At 45.9% G+C, this 22,083-nt stretch overlaps 2 non-coding genes across 2 annotated transcripts; both read right to left on the minus strand.

Annotated features, from left to right (window-relative positions):
• Nucleotides 1–6,620: 6,620 nt before the first annotated feature.
• TRNAH-GUG (transfer RNA histidin (anticodon GUG)) lies at nucleotides 6,621–6,692 on the minus strand. The gene has a single exon. It is a non-coding gene; the product is annotated as a tRNA-His (tRNA).
• Nucleotides 6,693–14,813: 8,121 nt separating this feature from the next.
• TRNAH-GUG (transfer RNA histidin (anticodon GUG)) lies at nucleotides 14,814–14,885 on the minus strand. The gene has a single exon. It is a non-coding gene; the product is annotated as a tRNA-His (tRNA).
• Between the last annotated feature and the right edge of the window lie 7,198 nt (nucleotides 14,886–22,083).

A 22,083-nucleotide genomic window follows, 5' to 3' on the forward strand; every position in this document is an offset into this window, starting at 1 on the left:
ATAAGGGCACAGACATATTTGACGAAACAGTGTCTACCCAGGAATAAAATTCCCCAAAGTTCGAACAGATTGCTAGATCCCGTAACATGTTATCCTTAAAGCATAGCCAATTGGCTATGGCTTTGGGCTCAACCAACTCCTTCACAGCTCTGGCTGCTGCTAACTCAGCCGGCTGATCTCGAGGAAAATGATGTCCTAAGGGGCCCGAGCTTTCTGGTGTAGCTCCACTATCTTTGAACAACTCCCCCTTAACCCCCAGATGTGCATTGTAAGGTGAATAGACCATTGGCCGAGGTTGTATGGAGGAGCCCGTAGGGGAGCAGGTGAAGCTATCGGTGCTCCTGGGAACCTCATTGCTATGTAGTATATTAGTGAGCAGAAGATGTTCTTGCTGCAATTTCAGTCTCCTCGCGGCACTTAAGGCTAAAACCTCTGAAAATCTATTATCCCTCCTTTGGGGAGCCTGATGTATTACCTGTATGGGAGCAGCCATATTGCTCGAGGCCGCGCACTGTCTGCAATCAGTCCCTTGTGATATTACCAGCTCCGGTATTTACAGAGGTGGTTGTGCCGGGGCCGGTAATACCGGCAACGGTGTTACTGCCAACTCGTAATTGACCAGAACGCTAAAAAGTCCTGTTCACCAGAATCACTGGCACTTTTACCACATACCAGCAAACTCGTAATGAGTCCCAATGTTTCCTAAGGGCTCCATATAAAGATTAAAAAGAGATGGAGATAAAATCGCCCTGCGGTACTCCAAACGGTGCAATGTTGGGAGATCACTGTTCTTGTCTATTCGCTTTACGAGACTAACACTGACTGGTCTGTGAACCAGCCACTCAAATCTCCATTGCACCCTCTCAGTGAAACCAGGCAAGCATGTCTCTCTCACAAAAGCTGTCCCCAGGGATTCCCATCTCCACCTGGTCTTGCTCACAGTTCTCATCCGACGACATGTCTCTCGTCCACTCACTTTAGGAGACAGACACTGATTGATGTGTCACCCACCTCCCTGAATATCAGCTGCACCCTCCTAGCAAAATCAGGCAAGTGTATCTCTCCCACAAGCTGCCCTCAGGGTTTACCAGCACTCCCTCCCAGGTGTGCCTTGTGCATGTGCCTTGTCAAAGAAAGGATGATCTTTAAAACCCTTGTCCTTACACACAAGTGTCTTCACGGCCAGGCAGCTCCCCCTAACTGGTCCAAAGGATCTCCAAACCCCCTGCCTCCAGACCTTCCAGAACTCCCTACTCAAACGTGATTACTGTTCCCAGGACACGCAAAGCCCGCGCCGGCGGCGCCAGTTTCCCAACTCTGTCAGCCACCCACTGGAACGCCCTCCTATTAGGACAATTGACTCCCATGCGGCCTTCCGCAAGGCCATCAAAACTAGTCTCTTTCTATGAACTAGCCTAGCCTTAAATACCCCTGCTGTACCTGTTACCTAACAACTTGTTGTTCCCCCTTCTCTGTATTCTGCAACCACATGCCATGCAATGTAGCATGGTCTAAGTCTGTGTGTAACCTTGTACCATGCATTGTACCTTCCTCTAAGTTTATCTACTTGGACGGGTTCACAGTGAACCCTTAATCAAGCCAACTAGAGCACTGTTATAGCACCTCGATGCCTGCGGGCTGTAGTGTGCTCTACAAATACAAATGAATAAATACATTTCAGCCATCACAAGAAGACTGTGAGAAGGACCAAACAGACTTTTACAATAAAATTCAAAAAGCTTGCTAAGTCATAAAATCCTGTAAGTTGGACGTCCAACCACACCTTCTCCTGGATAACTTAGAGCATACCCCCCACGAGAGGAGTACATTCAAGTTCTCCCAATCTCTCTAGAGGACATGAACTCTATACTTTCTACCATTAGATGCACAGCCTGCTCCGAAAACATACTACCCCCCCCCCTAGCTTATACTGGACAATGCCAGGACTTTTGCCCCCTATCTTCGTAGAATGGTGAATGCTTTGTTTAGAGACAACAAAGTCCCTACCACAATTAAAACAGTTACTGGTACACTCCTAGTCCAAAAACCTGGATTAGACCTACACGTCCCTTCCAATCTCCGTCCAATAACTAACTGTAACTTTCTCCTAAAAATCTTGGACAAAGTCGCTACCACCCAACTCCAAAATTATGTCGACAGGAACAGCCTCCTACACACAGACACCCAACAATTGGGCTTTAGAGGAGCACATAGTACAGCGACGGCCCTGCTGGACCTTCAGACTAAAATGCTTAATATATTAGACGAGGGAAAAACAGGGATGCTGATATTATTAGACCTCTCAGCAGCATTTGATTTGCTCGACCATCAAAAACTCCACAAGGCTTTAGACAAATCAGGTAATCGTTCTCGAGGAGCCATAGACTGGGTAACATCCTTCCTCAAAGAGCAGAGCTCCAAGATCCACTGTGGTGACCACTTCTCCATACCCGACCTATAAATCATGGAGTACCCCAGGGGGCCATCCTATTGCCCCTTTTGTTCCATCTCTATCTGCAGCGTCTATGTACCCTATTAACCAACCTAGGGGTCTTCTTTACACATTTCGCCGATGTTACACAACTTGTCATCAAAATATCTAGCTGTCATACCACTGACAATAATAAGCTTGCTTGCAATTACAGCACCATCGAAGCCTGGATGTTGACAAATTGGCTTTGCCTCAACGGAAGCAAAACTGAGCTCATGATCTTTGGATCACACCAGGCAAGCGCTAAACTAGACACAGAATACACCACCTTTAAGATCAAAGACACAAATGTAAGGGTCTCTGATAAGGTCAAGACACTAGGTGTCCACCTGCAAGCATCCTTGGAAGCGGAAGCCCACGTAACATACCTGAAAAACAGTTGCTGATACCACCAAAAACTGCTCAGCCGCATCAGGCCATTAGTGAGTAAACAAAACAGCACCATTATCGCCAGAGCCACCATCTCATCTAGACTGGACTACGGGAATGCACTACTTAAGGGGGGGGCCAATAAAAAATGCATCAAACAATGTCAGGTCCTACAGAACAATGCAGTAAGGACAATTACCAAGAAAAAAAGGAGGAACATATTACAGAAGACAGAAAGGCCCTTCATTGGTTAGCCCTGGAAGACCGGATCACTTTTAAAGCAATGACCATTGTCCATCACTGTATATATGGATCCGCACCCGTATACCTAAAAAAACAAATAACCACATACGAACCTTGCCACACCTTAAGATCCAAGGCGCAAGGGTTTGTGAAAGTAAGTCACTCCGAAAAAGATAATGGACTTGGACGAGCCTTCCCTACCAAAGCGGCAACTAAGTGGAACGAGCTCCCAAACAGCCTAAGGCTAGGATCTAATTACCTATCCTTTAGGAAAAAACTGAAGACACTGTTGTTCAAATAAAGGACCTGCATAAATACTAATGTACATGTAATGTAATCTACTCAGAACCAGTAATCTTACTCTACTGTCCGGTTACTTTTCTGTTGTACTTGTCTTCATGTAATGCGCCCTGATGCCTGCGAGCTTCGGCGCTATAGAAATAAATAAATAAATAAGTGCCCAATAGTTTGTGTAACCAATGGCAAGTCTTGTATTTAGTGACGTTCATAGTGACCTGTTTGAAGGGTGGGCTTAGTAGTCCCACCCGATGTTGAAGAGCCTATCACTTTCTTCGACTAGTATGGAACGTATGCCTAGATGTTCCCTCTAAGCCTATCACATTTGCCACTAGGTCTTTGTAGTTTGCCACGTAGGATGACGTTAGCAATACGTTGGTTAACGTCAGCAATGATGGGTTTTAGAATGTTTTTTATGAATTTCGTTGAGATCATGCTGTGAGACGTCCGTTGATGTCCGTTGTACTCCCTGCTTTAGATTATTGACATTAAAACAACTTCCTGAGTTGTTTTGATTATTGATGTTTGAGTATCTTCTGCATCCCCATTCATCTCAAAGTATTGCTACCTCGTTTTAAAGGGCTGTGTGGGCTGTCCCGGTTCAATAGTGTGTTTGATTTTTAGATGTCTACATAATCTTGCTCCTACTTATCTTGTGGAAAAGGTGACTTGGTATCAACCTAAATGACCACTGCATTCGGCAGATCAGCTGCTATTAGTAATTCCTCCCTCTCTCTGTATCTCCAGAGGAGACCGACGTTTTGCAGTCTATGGACCCAGGCTATGGAAAACCTTGCCTTGGGAACTTAGAAACATGACAGAGCTAATACAGTTCGGAAAATCACTAAAGGCATTCTTATTCAAATAAATGATAGAATCAGATCTTTTGGTAGGAGCTCTCTAAGATTTTGTGTTGGAATATGGAGTGGAATATGGAACCTGGAAACATCTGCTCCCAGATGCAGTTGTCCCTGCTCGGTGTGCCACGTTGCAAGTACTTCAAATCAAATCAAATCATGTTGATGTCTCCTCACCGTTTCGACCTCATAGAGGGAGGACTGGTCATGGCTCCTCCCTTTTTCATCCGCATTCCGGGATGCATGGTCATGGCTCATTCCTTTATCCCCTCATACAGCGAGGCATGTTGATGTCTCCTCCCGTCTCGCCTTCATAAAGGGTTGCATGTTTATATCTTCTCCTTGCCTCGCCAGGGATGCATGTTCATATCTGCTCCCTGTCTCTCCTCCATAAAGATATGCATGTTTATATCTCCTCCCTGTGTGGTCTTCATGAAGACATGCATCTTCATGATAAGTCTTTGTCTAGCCCTCATTCAGGCATGCATGTTAATGTCTCCTCCTTCTCACGTCCTAATTCAGGGATGCAATGTAATGTCTCCTTCCTGTCACACTCTCATACATGGATGCAATGTGTATGTCTCCTCCCTGTATTGTTGTCATACAGGCATGCATATTCCTGATGACTCCTTGTTTAGCCCTCATTCAGGCATTCATGTTCATGCGTCCTCCACGTTATGTCCTTATAAAGGGATGCATGTTCATGATGACTCCTTATCACTCCCTCAAAAAGGGATGCATGTTAATGTCTCCTCCTTGTCACACCTGCGTACAGAGATGCATGTTCATGCCACCTCGTTCTCTTGCTTTCATAAAGGGATTTTATCTCCTCCCTGTCTCACCCTCAGGAAGGGATGCATGACCAATGCTCCTTCCCTTCTCGCCTGCATACATGGATGCACGTTCACGCCTCCTCCTTCTCTCAGCTTCATACGTGGATCATATCTCCTCCCTGTCTCACCCTCATGCAGGGATGCATGACCAATGCTCCCTCCCTTCTCGCCTGCATACATGGATGCACGTTCACGCCTCCTCGTTCTCTCGGCTTCATACGGGGATCATATCTCCTCCCTGTCTCACCCTCATGCAGGGATGCATGACCAATGCTCCTTCCCTTCTCGGCTGCATACATGGATGCACGTTCACGCCTCTTCCTTCTCTAGGCTTCATACGGGGATCATATCTCCTCCCTGTCTCACCCTCAGGAAGGGATGCATGACCCTGACTCCTCCCTTTCTCGTCTGCATACATGGATGCACGTTCACGCCTCCTCCTTCTCTCGGCTTCATACGAGGATCATATCTCCTCCCTGTCTCACCCTCACCTCCAACATGTGTAACTTCTTCTTCTCTTTGACCTCTGGGGCATGGGTGGCTACTGCACAGCTCTAGATGTCGCCCACCTGCAAGGTGCTATGGGAAGCACTTTTCCACATTGGACGTGCTATATTAACCCCCTCTCCCCAAATACAATAAAAATAAAGAAATATATGTGCTTCCATAATGTCTACCTTCTAATGTTTCATATGTGTAAGCACATTGTCCTCCTCCTGACCACATTCTAATACTATGTGCAAATTGTTCCTTCCATAAACTGTCACTTCCTTGGCCCTTTATTTATAATGACTGTTATACTCTCTCTCTTTCCGCCACAGTATAAAAAAGCCTAGCACACCTCATGATTGGACTAAGAAATTCCTGTCATTTAGTTGCAAATGATTTTCCCATTATCCCCAAAAACTCCTCACTGTGTCTAAGAACGCTTTTTTTCACAGGACAATACATATCAGATTGACTTGAAAGGTCCTTTCACGCGACTACAGAACGCCTCTCATTCCACTCAAAGATACTCCAGTGCCTACAATAGCCTAGGACTAGACTATGAGTCCCAATGTAGAAAGACCACAAGTCCACAGATATGCCTGTTTATTTAAACATCTGTATTATCATCAGCGTGTGACTGTAAAGGCGGGACCTCGCGCTCTCTGTAACGCGCTCCATTGGCAACATCAGTTAAATGTCGTTGGTTCAATCCCTCGCGGATGTTGTTTTTATTCCCATTTGTAACTGGGAAATACTGTCGCTGCAATACATATGTCTTAATCAAGCTAGTGGTTATTGACGTAAATGGCAGTGTTATAATGTTTCATGTACTGCAAATGTCACCACATAATGCGCTCTTAATTAGATTTGGTTGAAATACATTACAGTCACCCGATGAAAAAGTGTGCAAAGAGCATTAAAGAAACAAAAGGTACAGTACCAGGATATATCGAATTGTTTCAGTCCTCCACAGAGATTGCCAATGTATTAATGGAAATTCTAAAATATCTGCCCAACTGCCGTGACATTGCCTCACCGCAATGCCGTGACTCGGATTCGAACCGAGGTTGCTGCGGCCACAACGCAGAGTACTAACCACTATACGATCACGGCGAGCTACTTGGGCTGCTAGAGCGCCTTGTTCCACCTCTATCATAAGCTGTACTCCATCCGTGATGTCATGACTCATGTTTGAATTACAGGTTGGTTGTGTTGTCATCCATGCGAATAAGTGGACACCTGATCCCTAGTCACTTATTTAAGATCTCAATAATCAAGTCAGAATCCCAATGAAAGTCATCAAAGTGGAGCCAATTAGAAATAATATAGTTACACAAACCTGGCAATGGTGCGGCAGCCAGGGCCGATAATGGCCCGCCAGCCTGAGAGCAGGAAAGTGTGAGAGCAGTGATGGTCTTGTGAGAGTTTACAGCTGTTATTGACCCTGTCCCCTTCCATTGCAGAGTTTTATCCCTATAAGAACCGCAGGGGCTCCCTCCTGGGTGCTAATAGTTAATTTTTTTTCACAGGAAAAGTGCTCTGCACCAATTGCACGTGCCAAATCTCCCAAAGGCCACCACCATAAAAACAGAAAAGGGAAAACGTCCCTTTGCCACGGCAGTAGGCAGGTGATGGAGATGACGAGGCCAGGAGGAGAGGGGGTAAATGGGGTTGCATGGGACCTACGAAGAGGGGTGGCGGGCTGGCATTGGGAGGGTGGTGGCGGAAAAAATATTGAGGCTGGGATAGAGAGGCGCTGGAGTTCCAGAAAGAACACAGGCAGTGATCACAGTTTCCAGCTGGCGTTCGCAGCCTTATGTTTATGTTTATTGATTTATACCGCGCACAAGGTACCCTAAGGCTTATAGGCGCCGACAAAACAACAAAGTGGCATAATGAGTATAACAAGAACAAACAACATTAAGCTCCGAAAACATGTACTGACAAGGGGGCCACTAGGCCATTCCCATGGAAGAAGGAAAACAACATCGTAAAGAAAAGAGGATAGGTTAATTTAACACTATTCGCACTTTTGTGAAGGCGGACATGTCCTGTACATTGGTGAGACTGTTTATAAAAGAGGGCAAACTACTAGGCCCACAACCAATAATGATACAGTCAGTGTTATCTGTCTTGCACCAGTTGCTGATCTGTAGTCTCCGAAGAACTTTGAGGTCCTGCGCCCTTATACAATTGGGTCCCACTTTATTACTAAGCCGTGCTAAAACTTTATTTTTTAGTGACTCCCTGGATTCCACTTGCTTCGGCTTGTCCACATTGATCAGAACGATGTTTCTTGGGTCCAATGCGAAACTCCTCATGTTGGAATCCGCAATTTCGGGCATGGTGGATTTTCTCTGGCGAATGTCCTTAAATGGAAGGGGAGCCATGAGTCGCCTGGGCTTCAGAAGAGGTGGTATACTCTCTTGTGATACTGTAGTCATTTGACAAGGAATGAACAGAGTTGTCTTGGATTTCCCAGATGTCCCTCTGTGAGTGAGCTCAATCGGCTCTGTTTGAGAGTCTGTATGACCTCTGTTCTCAAGAATGGACGTTTGAGAGGCCTTTTCCTCTCTAGTAAACTTCACCTGAGAGGACTTCTGTAGAGATGACGATAAGGGCACAGACATATTTGACGAAACAGTGTCTACCCAGGAATAAAATTCCCCAAAGTTCGAACAGATTGCTAGATCCCGTAACATGTTATCCTTAAAGCATAGCCAATTGGCTATGGCTTTGGGCTCAACCAACTCCTTCACAGCTCTGGCTGCTGCTAACTCAGCCGGCTGATCTCGAGGAAAATGATGTCCTAAGGGGCCCGAGCTTTCTGGTGTAGCTCCACTATCTTTGAACAACTCCCCCTTAACCCCCAGATGTGCATTGTAAGGTGAATAGACCATTGGCCGAGGTTGTATGGAGGAGCCCGTAGGGGAGCAGGTGAAGCTATCGGTGCTCCTGGGAACCTCATTGCTATGTAGTATATTAGTGAGCAGAAGATGTTCTTGCTGCAATTTCAGTCTCCTCGCGGCACTTAAGGCTAAAACCTCTGAAAATCTATTATCCCTCCTTTGGGGAGCCTGATGTATTACCTGTATGGGAGCAGCCATATTGCTCGAGGCCGCGCACTGTCTGCAATCAGTCCCTTGTGATATTACCAGCTCCGGTATTTACAGAGGTGGTTGTGCCGGGGCCGGTAATACCGGCAACGGTGTTACTGCCAACTCGTAATTGACCAGAACGCTAAAAAGTCCTGTTCACCAGAATCACTGGCACTTTTACCACATACCAGCAAACTCGTAATGAGTCCCAATGTTTCCTAAGGGCTCCATATAAAGATTAAAAAGAGATGGAGATAAAATCGCCCTGCGGTACTCCAAACGGTGCAATGTTGGGAGATCACTGTTCTTGTCTATTCGCTTTACGAGACTAACACTGACTGGTCTGTGAACCAGCCACTCAAATCTCCATTGCACCCTCTCAGTGAAACCAGGCAAGCATGTCTCTCTCACAAAAGCTGTCCCCAGGGATTCCCATCTCCACCTGGTCTTGCTCACAGTTCTCATCCGACGACATGTCTCTCGTCCACTCACTTTAGGAGACAGACACTGATTGATGTGTCACCCACCTCCCTGAATATCAGCTGCACCCTCCTAGCAAAATCAGGCAAGTGTATCTCTCCCACAAGCTGCCCTCAGGGTTTACCAGCACTCCCTCCCAGGTGTGCCTTGTGCATGTGCCTTGTCAAAGAAAGGATGATCTTTAAAACCCTTGTCCTTACACACAAGTGTCTTCACGGCCAGGCAGCTCCCCCTAACTGGTCCAAAGGATCTCCAAACCCCCTGCCTCCAGACCTTCCAGAACTCCCTACTCAAACGTGATTACTGTTCCCAGGACACGCAAAGCCCGCGCCGGCGGCGCCAGTTTCCCAACTCTGTCAGCCACCCACTGGAACGCCCTCCTATTAGGACAATTGACTCCCATGCGGCCTTCCGCAAGGCCATCAAAACTAGTCTCTTTCTATGAACTAGCCTAGCCTTAAATACCCCTGCTGTACCTGTTACCTAACAACTTGTTGTTCCCCCTTCTCTGTATTCTGCAACCACATGCCATGCAATGTAGCATGGTCTAAGTCTGTGTGTAACCTTGTACCATGCATTGTACCTTCCTCTAAGTTTATCTACTTGGACGGGTTCACAGTGAACCCTTAATCAAGCCAACTAGAGCACTGTTATAGCACCTCGATGCCTGCGGGCTGTAGTGTGCTCTACAAATACAAATGAATAAATACATTTCAGCCATCACAAGAAGACTGTGAGAAGGACCAAACAGACTTTTACAATAAAATTCAAAAAGCTTGCTAAGTCATAAAATCCTGTAAGTTGGACGTCCAACCACACCTTCTCCTGGATAACTTAGAGCATACCCCCCACGAGAGGAGTACATTCAAGTTCTCCCAATCTCTCTAGAGGACATGAACTCTATACTTTCTACCATTAGATGCACAGCCTGCTCCGAAAACATACTACCCCCCCCCCTAGCTTATACTGGACAATGCCAGGACTTTTGCCCCCTATCTTCGTAGAATGGTGAATGCTTTGTTTAGAGACAACAAAGTCCCTACCACAATTAAAACAGTTACTGGTACACTCCTAGTCCAAAAACCTGGATTAGACCTACACGTCCCTTCCAATCTCCGTCCAATAACTAACTGTAACTTTCTCCTAAAAATCTTGGACAAAGTCGCTACCACCCAACTCCAAAATTATGTCGACAGGAACAGCCTCCTACACACAGACACCCAACAATTGGGCTTTAGAGGAGCACATAGTACAGCGACGGCCCTGCTGGACCTTCAGACTAAAATGCTTAATATATTAGACGAGGGAAAAACAGGGATGCTGATATTATTAGACCTCTCAGCAGCATTTGATTTGCTCGACCATCAAAAACTCCACAAGGCTTTAGACAAATCAGGTAATCGTTCTCGAGGAGCCATAGACTGGGTAACATCCTTCCTCAAAGAGCAGAGCTCCAAGATCCACTGTGGTGACCACTTCTCCATACCCGACCTATAAATCATGGAGTACCCCAGGGGGCCATCCTATTGCCCCTTTTGTTCCATCTCTATCTGCAGCGTCTATGTACCCTATTAACCAACCTAGGGGTCTTCTTTACACATTTCGCCGATGTTACACAACTTGTCATCAAAATATCTAGCTGTCATACCACTGACAATAATAAGCTTGCTTGCAATTACAGCACCATCGAAGCCTGGATGTTGACAAATTGGCTTTGCCTCAACGGAAGCAAAACTGAGCTCATGATCTTTGGATCACACCAGGCAAGCGCTAAACTAGACACAGAATACACCACCTTTAAGATCAAAGACACAAATGTAAGGGTCTCTGATAAGGTCAAGACACTAGGTGTCCACCTGCAAGCATCCTTGGAAGCGGAAGCCCACGTAACATACCTGAAAAACAGTTGCTGATACCACCAAAAACTGCTCAGCCGCATCAGGCCATTAGTGAGTAAACAAAACAGCACCATTATCGCCAGAGCCACCATCTCATCTAGACTGGACTACGGGAATGCACTACTTAAGGGGGGGGCCAATAAAAAATGCATCAAACAATGTCAGGTCCTACAGAACAATGCAGTAAGGACAATTACCAAGAAAAAAAGGAGGAACATATTACAGAAGACAGAAAGGCCCTTCATTGGTTAGCCCTGGAAGACCGGATCACTTTTAAAGCAATGACCATTGTCCATCACTGTATATATGGATCCGCACCCGTATACCTAAAAAAACAAATAACCACATACGAACCTTGCCACACCTTAAGATCCAAGGCGCAAGGGTTTGTGAAAGTAAGTCACTCCGAAAAAGATAATGGACTTGGACGAGCCTTCCCTACCAAAGCGGCAACTAAGTGGAACGAGCTCCCAAACAGCCTAAGGCTAGGATCTAATTACCTATCCTTTAGGAAAAAACTGAAGACACTGTTGTTCAAATAAAGGACCTGCATAAATACTAATGTACATGTAATGTAATCTACTCAGAACCAGTAATCTTACTCTACTGTCCGGTTACTTTTCTGTTGTACTTGTCTTCATGTAATGCGCCCTGATGCCTGCGAGCTTCGGCGCTATAGAAATAAATAAATAAATAAGTGCCCAATAGTTTGTGTAACCAATGGCAAGTCTTGTATTTAGTGACGTTCATAGTGACCTGTTTGAAGGGTGGGCTTAGTAGTCCCACCCGATGTTGAAGAGCCTATCACTTTCTTCGACTAGTATGGAACGTATGCCTAGATGTTCCCTCTAAGCCTATCACATTTGCCACTAGGTCTTTGTAGTTTGCCACGTAGGATGACGTTAGCAATACGTTGGTTAACGTCAGCAATGATGGGTTTTAGAATGTTTTTTATGAATTTCGTTGAGATCATGCTGTGAGACGTCCGTTGATGTCCGTTGTACTCCCTGCTTTAGATTATTGACATTAAAACAACTTCCTGAGTTGTTTTGATTATTGATGTTTGAGTATCTTCTGCATCCCCATTCATCTCAAAGTATTGCTACCTCGTTTTAAAGGGCTGTGTGGGCTGTCCCGGTTCAATAGTGTGTTTGATTTTTAGATGTCTACATAATCTTGCTCCTACTTATCTTGTGGAAAAGGTGACTTGGTATCAACCTAAATGACCACTGCATTCGGCAGATCAGCTGCTATTAGTAATTCCTCCCTCTCTCTGTATCTCCAGAGGAGACCGACGTTTTGCAGTCTATGGACCCAGGCTATGGAAAACCTTGCCTTGGGAACTTAGAAACATGACAGAGCTAATACAGTTCGGAAAATCACTAAAGGCATTCTTATTCAAATAAATGATAGAATCAGATCTTTTGGTAGGAGCTCTCTAAGATTTTGTGTTGGAATATGGAGTGGAATATGGAACCTGGAAACATCTGCTCCCAGATGCAGTTGTCCCTGCTCGGTGTGCCACGTTGCAAGTACTTCAAATCAAATCAAATCATGTTGATGTCTCCTCACCGTTTCGACCTCATAGAGGGAGGACTGGTCATGGCTCCTCCCTTTTTCATCCGCATTCCGGGATGCATGGTCATGGCTCATTCCTTTATCCCCTCATACAGCGAGGCATGTTGATGTCTCCTCCCGTCTCGCCTTCATAAAGGGTTGCATGTTTATATCTTCTCCTTGCCTCGCCAGGGATGCATGTTCATATCTGCTCCCTGTCTCTCCTCCATAAAGATATGCATGTTTATATCTCCTCCCTGTGTGGTCTTCATGAAGACATGCATCTTCATGATAAGTCTTTGTCTAGCCCTCATTCAGGCATGCATGTTAATGTCTCCTCCTTCTCACGTCCTAATTCAGGGATGCAATGTAATGTCTCCTTCCTGTCACACTCTCATACAGGGATGCAATGTGTATGTCTCCTCCCTGTATTGTTGTCATACAGGCATGCATATTCCTGATGACTCCTTGTTTAGCCCTCATTCAGGCATTCATGTTCATGCGTCCTCCACGTTATGTCCTTATAAAGGGATGCATGTTCATGATGACTCCTTATCACTCCCTCAAAAAGGGATGCATGTTAATGTCTCCTCCTTGTCACACCTGCGTACAGAGATGCATGTTCATGCCACCTCGTTCTCTTGCTTTCATAAAGGGATTTTATCTCCTCCCTGTCTCACCCTCAGGAAGGGATGCATGACCAATGCTCCTTCCCTTCTCGCCTGCATACATGGATGCACGTTCACGCCTCCTCCTTCTCTCAGCTTCATACGTGGATCATATCTCCTCCCTGTCTCACCCTCATGCAGGGATGCATGACCAATGCTCCCTCCCTTCTCGCCTGCATACATGGATGCACGTTCACGCCTCCTCGTTCTCTCGGCTTCATACGGGGATCATATCTCCTCCCTGTCTCACCCTCATGCAGGGATGCATGACCAATGCTCCTTCCCTTCTCGGCTGCATACATGGATGCACGTTCACGCCTCTTCCTTCTCTAGGCTTCATACGGGGATCATATCTCCTCCCTGTCTCACCCTCAGGAAGGGATGCATGACCCTGACTCCTCCCTTTCTCGCCTGCATACATGGATGCACGTTCACGCCTCCTCCTTCTCTCGGCTTCATACGAGGATCATATCTCCTCCCTGTCTCACCCTCACCTCCAACATGTGTAACTTCTTCTTCTCTTTGACCTCTGGGGCATGGGTGGCTACTGCACAGCTCTAGATGTCGCCCACCTGCAAGGTGCTATGGGAAGCACTTTTCCACATTGGACGTGCTATATTAACCCCCTCTCCCCAAATACAATAAAAATAAAGAAATATATGTGCTTCCATAATGTCTACCTTCTAATGTTTCATATGTGTAAGCACATTGTCCTCCTCCTGACCACATTCTAATACTATGTGCAAATTGTTCCTTCCATAAACTGTCACTTCCTTGGCCCTTTATTTATAATGACTGTTATACTCTCTCTCTTTCCGCCACAGTATAAAAAAGCCTAGCACACCTCATGATTGGACTAAGAAATTCCTGTCATTTAGTTGCAAATGATTTTCCCATTATCCCCAAAAACTCCTCACTGTGTCTAAGAACGCTTTTTTTCACAGGACAATACATATCAGATTGACTTGAAAGGTCCTTTCACGCGACTACAGAACGCCTCTCATTCCACTCAAAGATACTCCAGTGCCTACAATAGCCTAGGACTAGACTATGAGTCCCAATGTAGAAAGACCACAAGTCCACAGATATGCCTGTTTATTTAAACATCTGTATTATCATCAGCGTGTGACTGTAAAGGCGGGACCTCGCGCTCTCTGTAACGCGCTCCATTGGCAACATCAGTTAAATGTCGTTGGTTCAATCCCTCGCGGATGTTGTTTTTATTCCCATTTGTAACTGGGAAATACTGTCGCTGCAATACATATGTCTTAATCAAGCTAGTGGTTATTGACGTAAATGGCAGTGTTATAATGTTTCATGTACTGCAAATGTCACCACATAATGCGCTCTTAATTAGATTTGGTTGAAATACATTACAGTCACCCGATGAAAAAGTGTGCAAAGAGCATTAAAGAAACAAAAGGTACAGTACCAGGATATATCGAATTGTTTCAGTCCTCCACAGAGATTGCCAATGTATTAATGGAAATTCTAAAATATCTGCCCAACTGCCGTGACATTGCCTCACCGCAATGCCGTGACTCGGATTCGAACCGAGGTTGCTGCGGCCACAACGCAGAGTACTAACCACTATACGATCACGGCGAGCTACTTGGGCTGCTAGAGCGCCTTGTTCCACCTCTATCATAAGCTGTACTCCATCCGTGATGTCATGACTCATGTTTGAATTACAGGTTGGTTGTGTTGTCATCCATGCGAATAAGTGGACACCTGATCCCTAGTCACTTATTTAAGATCTCAATAATCAAGTCAGAATCCCAATGAAAGTCATCAAAGTGGAGCCAATTAGAAATAATATAGTTACACAAACCTGGCAATGGTGCGGCAGCCAGGGCCGATAATGGCCCGCCAGCCTGAGAGCAGGAAAGTGTGAGAGCAGTGATGGTCTTGTGAGAGTTTACAGCTGTTATTGACCCTGTCCCCTTCCATTGCAGAGTTTTATCCCTATAAGAACCGCAGGGGCTCCCTCCTGGGTGCTAATAGTTAATTTTTTTTCACAGGAAAAGTGCTCTGCACCAATTGCACGTGCCAAATCTCCCAAAGGCCACCACCATAAAAACAGAAAAGGGAAAACGTCCCTTTGCCACGGCAGTAGGCAGGTGATGGAGATGACGAGGCCAGGAGGAGAGGGGGTAAATGGGGTTGCATGGGACCTACGAAGAGGGGTGGCGGGCTGGCATTGGGAGGGTGGTGGCGGAAAAAATATTGAGGCTGGGATAGAGAGGCGCTGGAGTTCCAGAAAGAACACAGGCAGTGATCACAGTTTCCAGCTGGCGTTCGCAGCCTTATGTTTATGTTTATTGATTTATACCGCGCACAAGGTACCCTAAGGCTTATAGGCGCCGACAAAACAACAAAGTGGCATAATGAGTATAACAAGAACAAACAACATTAAGCTCCGAAAACATGTACTGACAAGGGGGCCACTAGGCCATTCCCATGGAAGAAGGAAAACAACATCGTAAAGAAAAGAGGATAGGTTAATTTAACACTATTCGCACTTTTGTGAAGGCGGACATGTCCTGTACATTGGTGAGACTGTTTATAAAAGAGGGCAAACTACTAGGCCCACAACCAATAATGATACAGTCAGTGTTATCTGTCTTGCACCAGTTGCTGATCTGTAGTCTCCGAAGAACTTTGAGGTCCTGCGCCCTTATACAATTGGGTCCCACTTTATTACTAAGCCGTGCTAAAACTTTATTTTTTAGTGACTCCCTGGATTCCACTTGCTTCGGCTTGTCCACATTGATCAGAACGATGTTTCTTGGGTCCAATGCGAAACTCCTCATGTTGGAATCCGCAATTTCGGGCATGGTGGATTTTCTCTGGCGAATGTCCTTAAATGGAAGGGGAGCCATGAGTCGCCTGGGCTTCAGAAGAGGTGGTATACTCTCTTGTGATACTGTAGTCATTTGACAAGGAATGAACAGAGTTGTCTTGGATTTCCCAGATGTCCCTCTGTGAGTGAGCTCAATCGGCTCTGTTTGAGAGTCTGTATGACCTCTGTTCTCAAGAATGGACGTTTGAGAGGCCTTTTCCTCTCTAGTAAACTTCACCTGAGAGGACTTCTGTAGAGATGACGATAAGGGCACAGACATATTTGACGAAACAGTGTCTACCCAGGAATAAAATTCCCCAAAGTTCGAACAGATTGCTAGATCCCGTAACATGTTATCCTTAAAGCATAGCCAATTGGCTATGGCTTTGGGCTCAACCAACTCCTTCACAGCTCTGGCTGCTGCTAACTCAGCCGGCTGATCTCGAGGAAAATGATGTCCTAAGGGGCCCGAGCTTTCTGGTGTAGCTCCACTATCTTTGAACAACTCCCCCTTAACCCCCAGATGTGCATTGTAAGGTGAATAGACCATTGGCCGAGGTTGTATGGAGGAGCCCGTAGGGGAGCAGGTGAAGCTATCGGTGCTCCTGGGAACCTCATTGCTATGTAGTATATTAGTGAGCAGAAGATGTTCTTGCTGCAATTTCAGTCTCCTCGCGGCACTTAAGGCTAAAACCTCTGAAAATCTATTATCCCTCCTTTGGGGAGCCTGATGTATTACCTGTATGGGAGCAGCCATATTGCTCGAGGCCGCGCACTGTCTGCAATCAGTCCCTTGTGATATTACCAGCTCCGGTATTTACAGAGGTGGTTGTGCCGGGGCCGGTAATACCGGCAACGGTGTTACTGCCAACTCGTAATTGACCAGAACGCTAAAAAGTCCTGTTCACCAGAATCACTGGCACTTTTACCACATACCAGCAAACTCGTAATGAGTCCCAATGTTTCCTAAGGGCTCCATATAAAGATTAAAAAGAGATGGAGATAAAATCGCCCTGCGGTACTCCAAACGGTGCAATGTTGGGAGATCACTGTTCTTGTCTATTCGCTTTACGAGACTAACACTGACTGGTCTGTGAACCAGCCACTCAAATCTCCATTGCACCCTCTCAGTGAAACCAGGCAAGCATGTCTCTCTCACAAAAGCTGTCCCCAGGGATTCCCATCTCCACCTGGTCTTGCTCACAGTTCTCATCCGACGACATGTCTCTCGTCCACTCACTTTAGGAGACAGACACTGATTGATGTGTCACCCACCTCCCTGAATATCAGCTGCACCCTCCTAGCAAAATCAGGCAAGTGTATCTCTCCCACAAGCTGCCCTCAGGGTTTACCAGCACTCCCTCCCAGGTGTGCCTTGTGCATGTGCCTTGTCAAAGAAAGGATGATCTTTAAAACCCTTGTCCTTACACACAAGTGTCTTCACGGCCAGGCAGCTCCCCCTAACTGGTCCAAAGGATCTCCAAACCCCCTGCCTCCAGACCTTCCAGAACTCCCTACTCAAACGTGATTACTGTTCCCAGGACACGCAAAGCCCGCGCCGGCGGCGCCAGTTTCCCAACTCTGTCAGCCACCCACTGGAACGCCCTCCTATTAGGACAATTGACTCCCATGCGGCCTTCCGCAAGGCCATCAAAACTAGTCTCTTTCTATGAACTAGCCTAGCCTTAAATACCCCTGCTGTACCTGTTACCTAACAACTTGTTGTTCCCCCTTCTCTGTATTCTGCAACCACATGCCATGCAATGTAGCATGGTCTAAGTCTGTGTGTAACCTTGTACCATGCATTGTACCTTCCTCTAAGTTTATCTACTTGGACGGGTTCACAGTGAACCCTTAATCAAGCCAACTAGAGCACTGTTATAGCACCTCGATGCCTGCGGGCTGTAGTGTGCTCTACAAATACAAATGAATAAATACATTTCAGCCATCACAAGAAGACTGTGAGAAGGACCAAACAGACTTTTACAATAAAATTCAAAAAGCTTGCTAAGTCATAAAATCCTGTAAGTTGGACGTCCAACCACACCTTCTCCTGGATAACTTAGAGCATACCCCCCACGAGAGGAGTACATTCAAGTTCTCCCAATCTCTCTAGAGGACATGAACTCTATACTTTCTACCATTAGATGCACAGCCTGCTCCGAAAACATACTACCCCCCCCCTAGCTTATACTGGACAATGCCAGGACTTTTGCCCCCTATCTTCGTAGAATGGTGAATGCTTTGTTTAGAGACAACAAAGTCCCTACCACAATTAAAACAGTTACTGGTACACTCCTAGTCCAAAAACCTGGATTAGACCTACACGTCCCTTCCAATCTCCGTCCAATAACTAACTGTAACTTTCTCCTAAAAATCTTGGACAAAGTCGCTACCACCCAACTCCAAAATTATGTCGACAGGAACAGCCTCCTACACACAGACACCCAACAATTGGGCTTTAGAGGAGCACATAGTACAGCGACGGCCCTGCTGGACCTTCAGACTAAAATGCTTAATATATTAGACGAGGGAAAAACAGGGATGCTGATATTATTAGACCTCTCAGCAGCATTTGATTTGCTCGACCATCAAAAACTCCACAAGGCTTTAGACAAATCAGGTAATCGTTCTCGAGGAGCCATAGACTGGGTAACATCCTTCCTCAAAGAGCAGAGCTCCAAGATCCACTGTGGTGACCACTTCTCCATACCCGACCTATAAATCATGGAGTACCCCAGGGGGCCATCCTATTGCCCCTTTTGTTCCATCTCTATCTGCAGCGTCTATGTACCCTATTAACCAACCTAGGGGTCTTCTTTACACATTTCGCCGATGTTACACAACTTGTCATCAAAATATCTAGCTGTCATACCACTGACAATAATAAGCTTGCTTGCAATTACAGCACCATCGAAGCCTGGATGTTGACAAATTGGCTTTGCCTCAACGGAAGCAAAACTGAGCTCATGATCTTTGGATCACACCAGGCAAGCGCTAAACTAGACACAGAATACACCACCTTTAAGATCAAAGACACAAATGTAAGGGTCTCTGATAAGGTCAAGACACTAGGTGTCCACCTGCAAGCATCCTTGGAAGCGGAAGCCCACGTAACATACCTGAAAAACAGTTGCTGATACCACCAAAAACTGCTCAGCCGCATCAGGCCATTAGTGAGTAAACAAAACAGCACCATTATCGCCAGAGCCACCATCTCATCTAGACTGGACTACGGGAATGCACTACTTAAGGGGGGCCAATAAAAAATGCATCAAACAATGTCAGGTCCTACAGAACAATGCAGTAAGGACAATTACCAAGAAAAAAAGGAGGAACATATTACAGAAGACAGAAAGGCCCTTCATTGGTTAGCCCTGGAAGACCGGATCACTTTTAAAGCAATGACCATTGTCCATCACTGTATATATGGATCCGCACCCGTATACCTAAAAAAACAAATAACCACATACGAACCTTGCCACACCTTAAGATCCAAGGCGCAAGGGTTTGTGAAAGTAAGTCACTCCGAAAAAGATAATGGACTTGGACGAGCCTTCCCTACCAAAGCGGCAACTAAGTGGAACGAGCTCCCAAACAGCCTAAGGCTAGGATCTAATTACCTATCCTTTAGGAAAAAACTGAAGACACTGTTGTTCAAATAAAGGACCTGCATAAATACTAATGTACATGTAATGTAATCTACTCAGAACCAGTAATCTTACTCTACTGTCCGGTTACTTTTCTGTTGTACTTGTCTTCATGTAATGCGCCCTGATGCCTGCGAGCTTCGGCGCTATAGAAATAAATAAATAAATAAGTGCCCAATAGTTTGTGTAACCAATGGCAAGTCTTGTATTTAGTGACGTTCATAGTGACCTGTTTGAAGGGTGGGCTTAGTAGTCCCACCCGATGTTGAAGAGCCTATCACTTTCTTCGACTAGTATGGAACGTATGCCTAGATGTTCCCTCTAAGCCTATCACATTTGCCACTAGGTCTTTGTAGTTTGCCACGTAGGATGACGTTAGCAATACGTTGGTTAACGTCAGCAATGATGGGTTTTAGAATGTTTTTTATGAATTTCGTTGAGATCATGCTGTGAGACGTCCGTTGATGTCCGTTGTACTCCCTGCTTTAGATTATTGACATTAAAACAACTTCCTGAGTTGTTTTGATTATTGATGTTTGAGTATCTTCTGCATCCCCATTCATCTCAAAGTATTGCTACCTCGTCTTAAAGGGCTGTGTGGGCTGTCCCGGTTCAATAGTGTGTTTGATTTTTAGATGTCTACATAATCTTGCTCCTACTTATCTTGTGGAAAAGGTGACTTGGTATCAACCTAAATGACCACTGCATTCGGCAGATCAGCTGCTATTAGTAATTCCTCCCTCTCTCTGTATCTCCAGAGGAGACCGACGTTTTGCAGTCTATGGACCCAGGCTATGGAAAACCTTGCCTTGGGAACTTAGAAACATGACAGAGCTAATACAGTTCGGAAAATCACTAAAGGCATTCTTATTCAAATAAATGATAGAATCAGATCTTTTGGTAGGAGCTCTCTAAGATTTTGTGTTGGAATATGGAGTGGAATATGGAACCTGGAAACATCTGCTCCCAGATGCAGTTGTCCCTGCTCGGTGTGCCACGTTGCAAGTACTTCAAATCAAATCAAATCATGTTGATGTCTCCTCACCGTTTCGACCTCATAGAGGGAGGACTGGTCATGGCTCCTCCCTTTTTCATCCGCATTCCGGGATGCATGGTCATGGCTCATTCCTTTATCCCCTCATACAGCGAGGCATGTTGATGTCTCCTCCCGTCTCGCCTTCATAAAGGGTTGCATGTTTATATCTTCTCCTTGCCTCGCCAGGGATGCATGTTCATATCTGCTCCCTGTCTCTCCTCCATAAAGATATGCATGTTTATATCTCCTCCCTGTGTGGTCTTCATGAAGACATGCATCTTCATGATAAGTCTTTGTCTAGCCCTCATTCAGGCATGCATGTTAATGTCTCCTCCTTCTCACGTCCTAATTCAGGGATGCAATGTAATGTCTCCTTCCTGTCACACTCTCATACAGGGATGCAATGTGTATGTCTCCTCCCTGTATTGTTGTCATACAGGCATGCATATTCCTGATGACTCCTTGTTTAGCCCTCATTCAGGCATTCATGTTCATGCGTCCTCCACGTTATGTCCTTATAAAGGGATGCATGTTCATGATGACTCCTTATCACTCCCTCAAAAAGGGATGCATGTTAATGTCTCCTCCTTGTCACACCTGCGTACAGAGATGCATGTTCATGCCACCTCGTTCTCTTGCTTTCATAAAGGGATTTTATCTCCTCCCTGTCTCACCCTCAGGAAGGGATGCATGACCAATGCTCCTTCCCTTCTCGCCTGCATACATGGATGCACGTTCACGCCTCCTCCTTCTCTCAGCTTCATACGTGGATCATATCTCCTCCCTGTCTCACCCTCATGCAGGGATGCATGACCAATGCTCCCTCCCTTCTCGCCTGCATACATGGATGCACGTTCACGCCTCCTCGTTCTCTCGGCTTCATACGGGGATCATATCTCCTCCCTGTCTCACCCTCATGCAGGGATGCATGACCAATGCTCCTTCCCTTCTCGGCTGCATACATGGATGCACGTTCACGCCTCTTCCTTCTCTAGGCTTCATACGGGGATCATATCTCCTCCCTGTCTCACCCTCAGGAAGGGATGCATGACCCTGACTCCTCCCTTTCTCGCCTGCATACATGGATGCACGTTCACGCCTCCTCCTTCTCTCGGCTTCATACGAGGATCATATCTCCTCCCTGTCTCACCCTCACCTCCAACATGTGTAACTTCTTCTTCTCTTTGACCTCTGGGGCATGGGTGGCTACTGCACAGCTCTAGATGTCGCCCACCTGCAAGGTGCTATGGGAAGCACTTTTCCACATTGGACGTG

The sequence above is a fragment of the Ambystoma mexicanum genome (genome assembly GCF_040938575.1).
Source record: "Ambystoma mexicanum isolate Mex_15411 chromosome 12 unlocalized genomic scaffold, UKY_AmexF1_1 Mex_chr12_unloc.2, whole genome shotgun sequence".
In the NCBI taxonomy this organism is placed as follows: Eukaryota; Metazoa; Chordata; class Amphibia; order Caudata; family Ambystomatidae; genus Ambystoma; species Ambystoma mexicanum.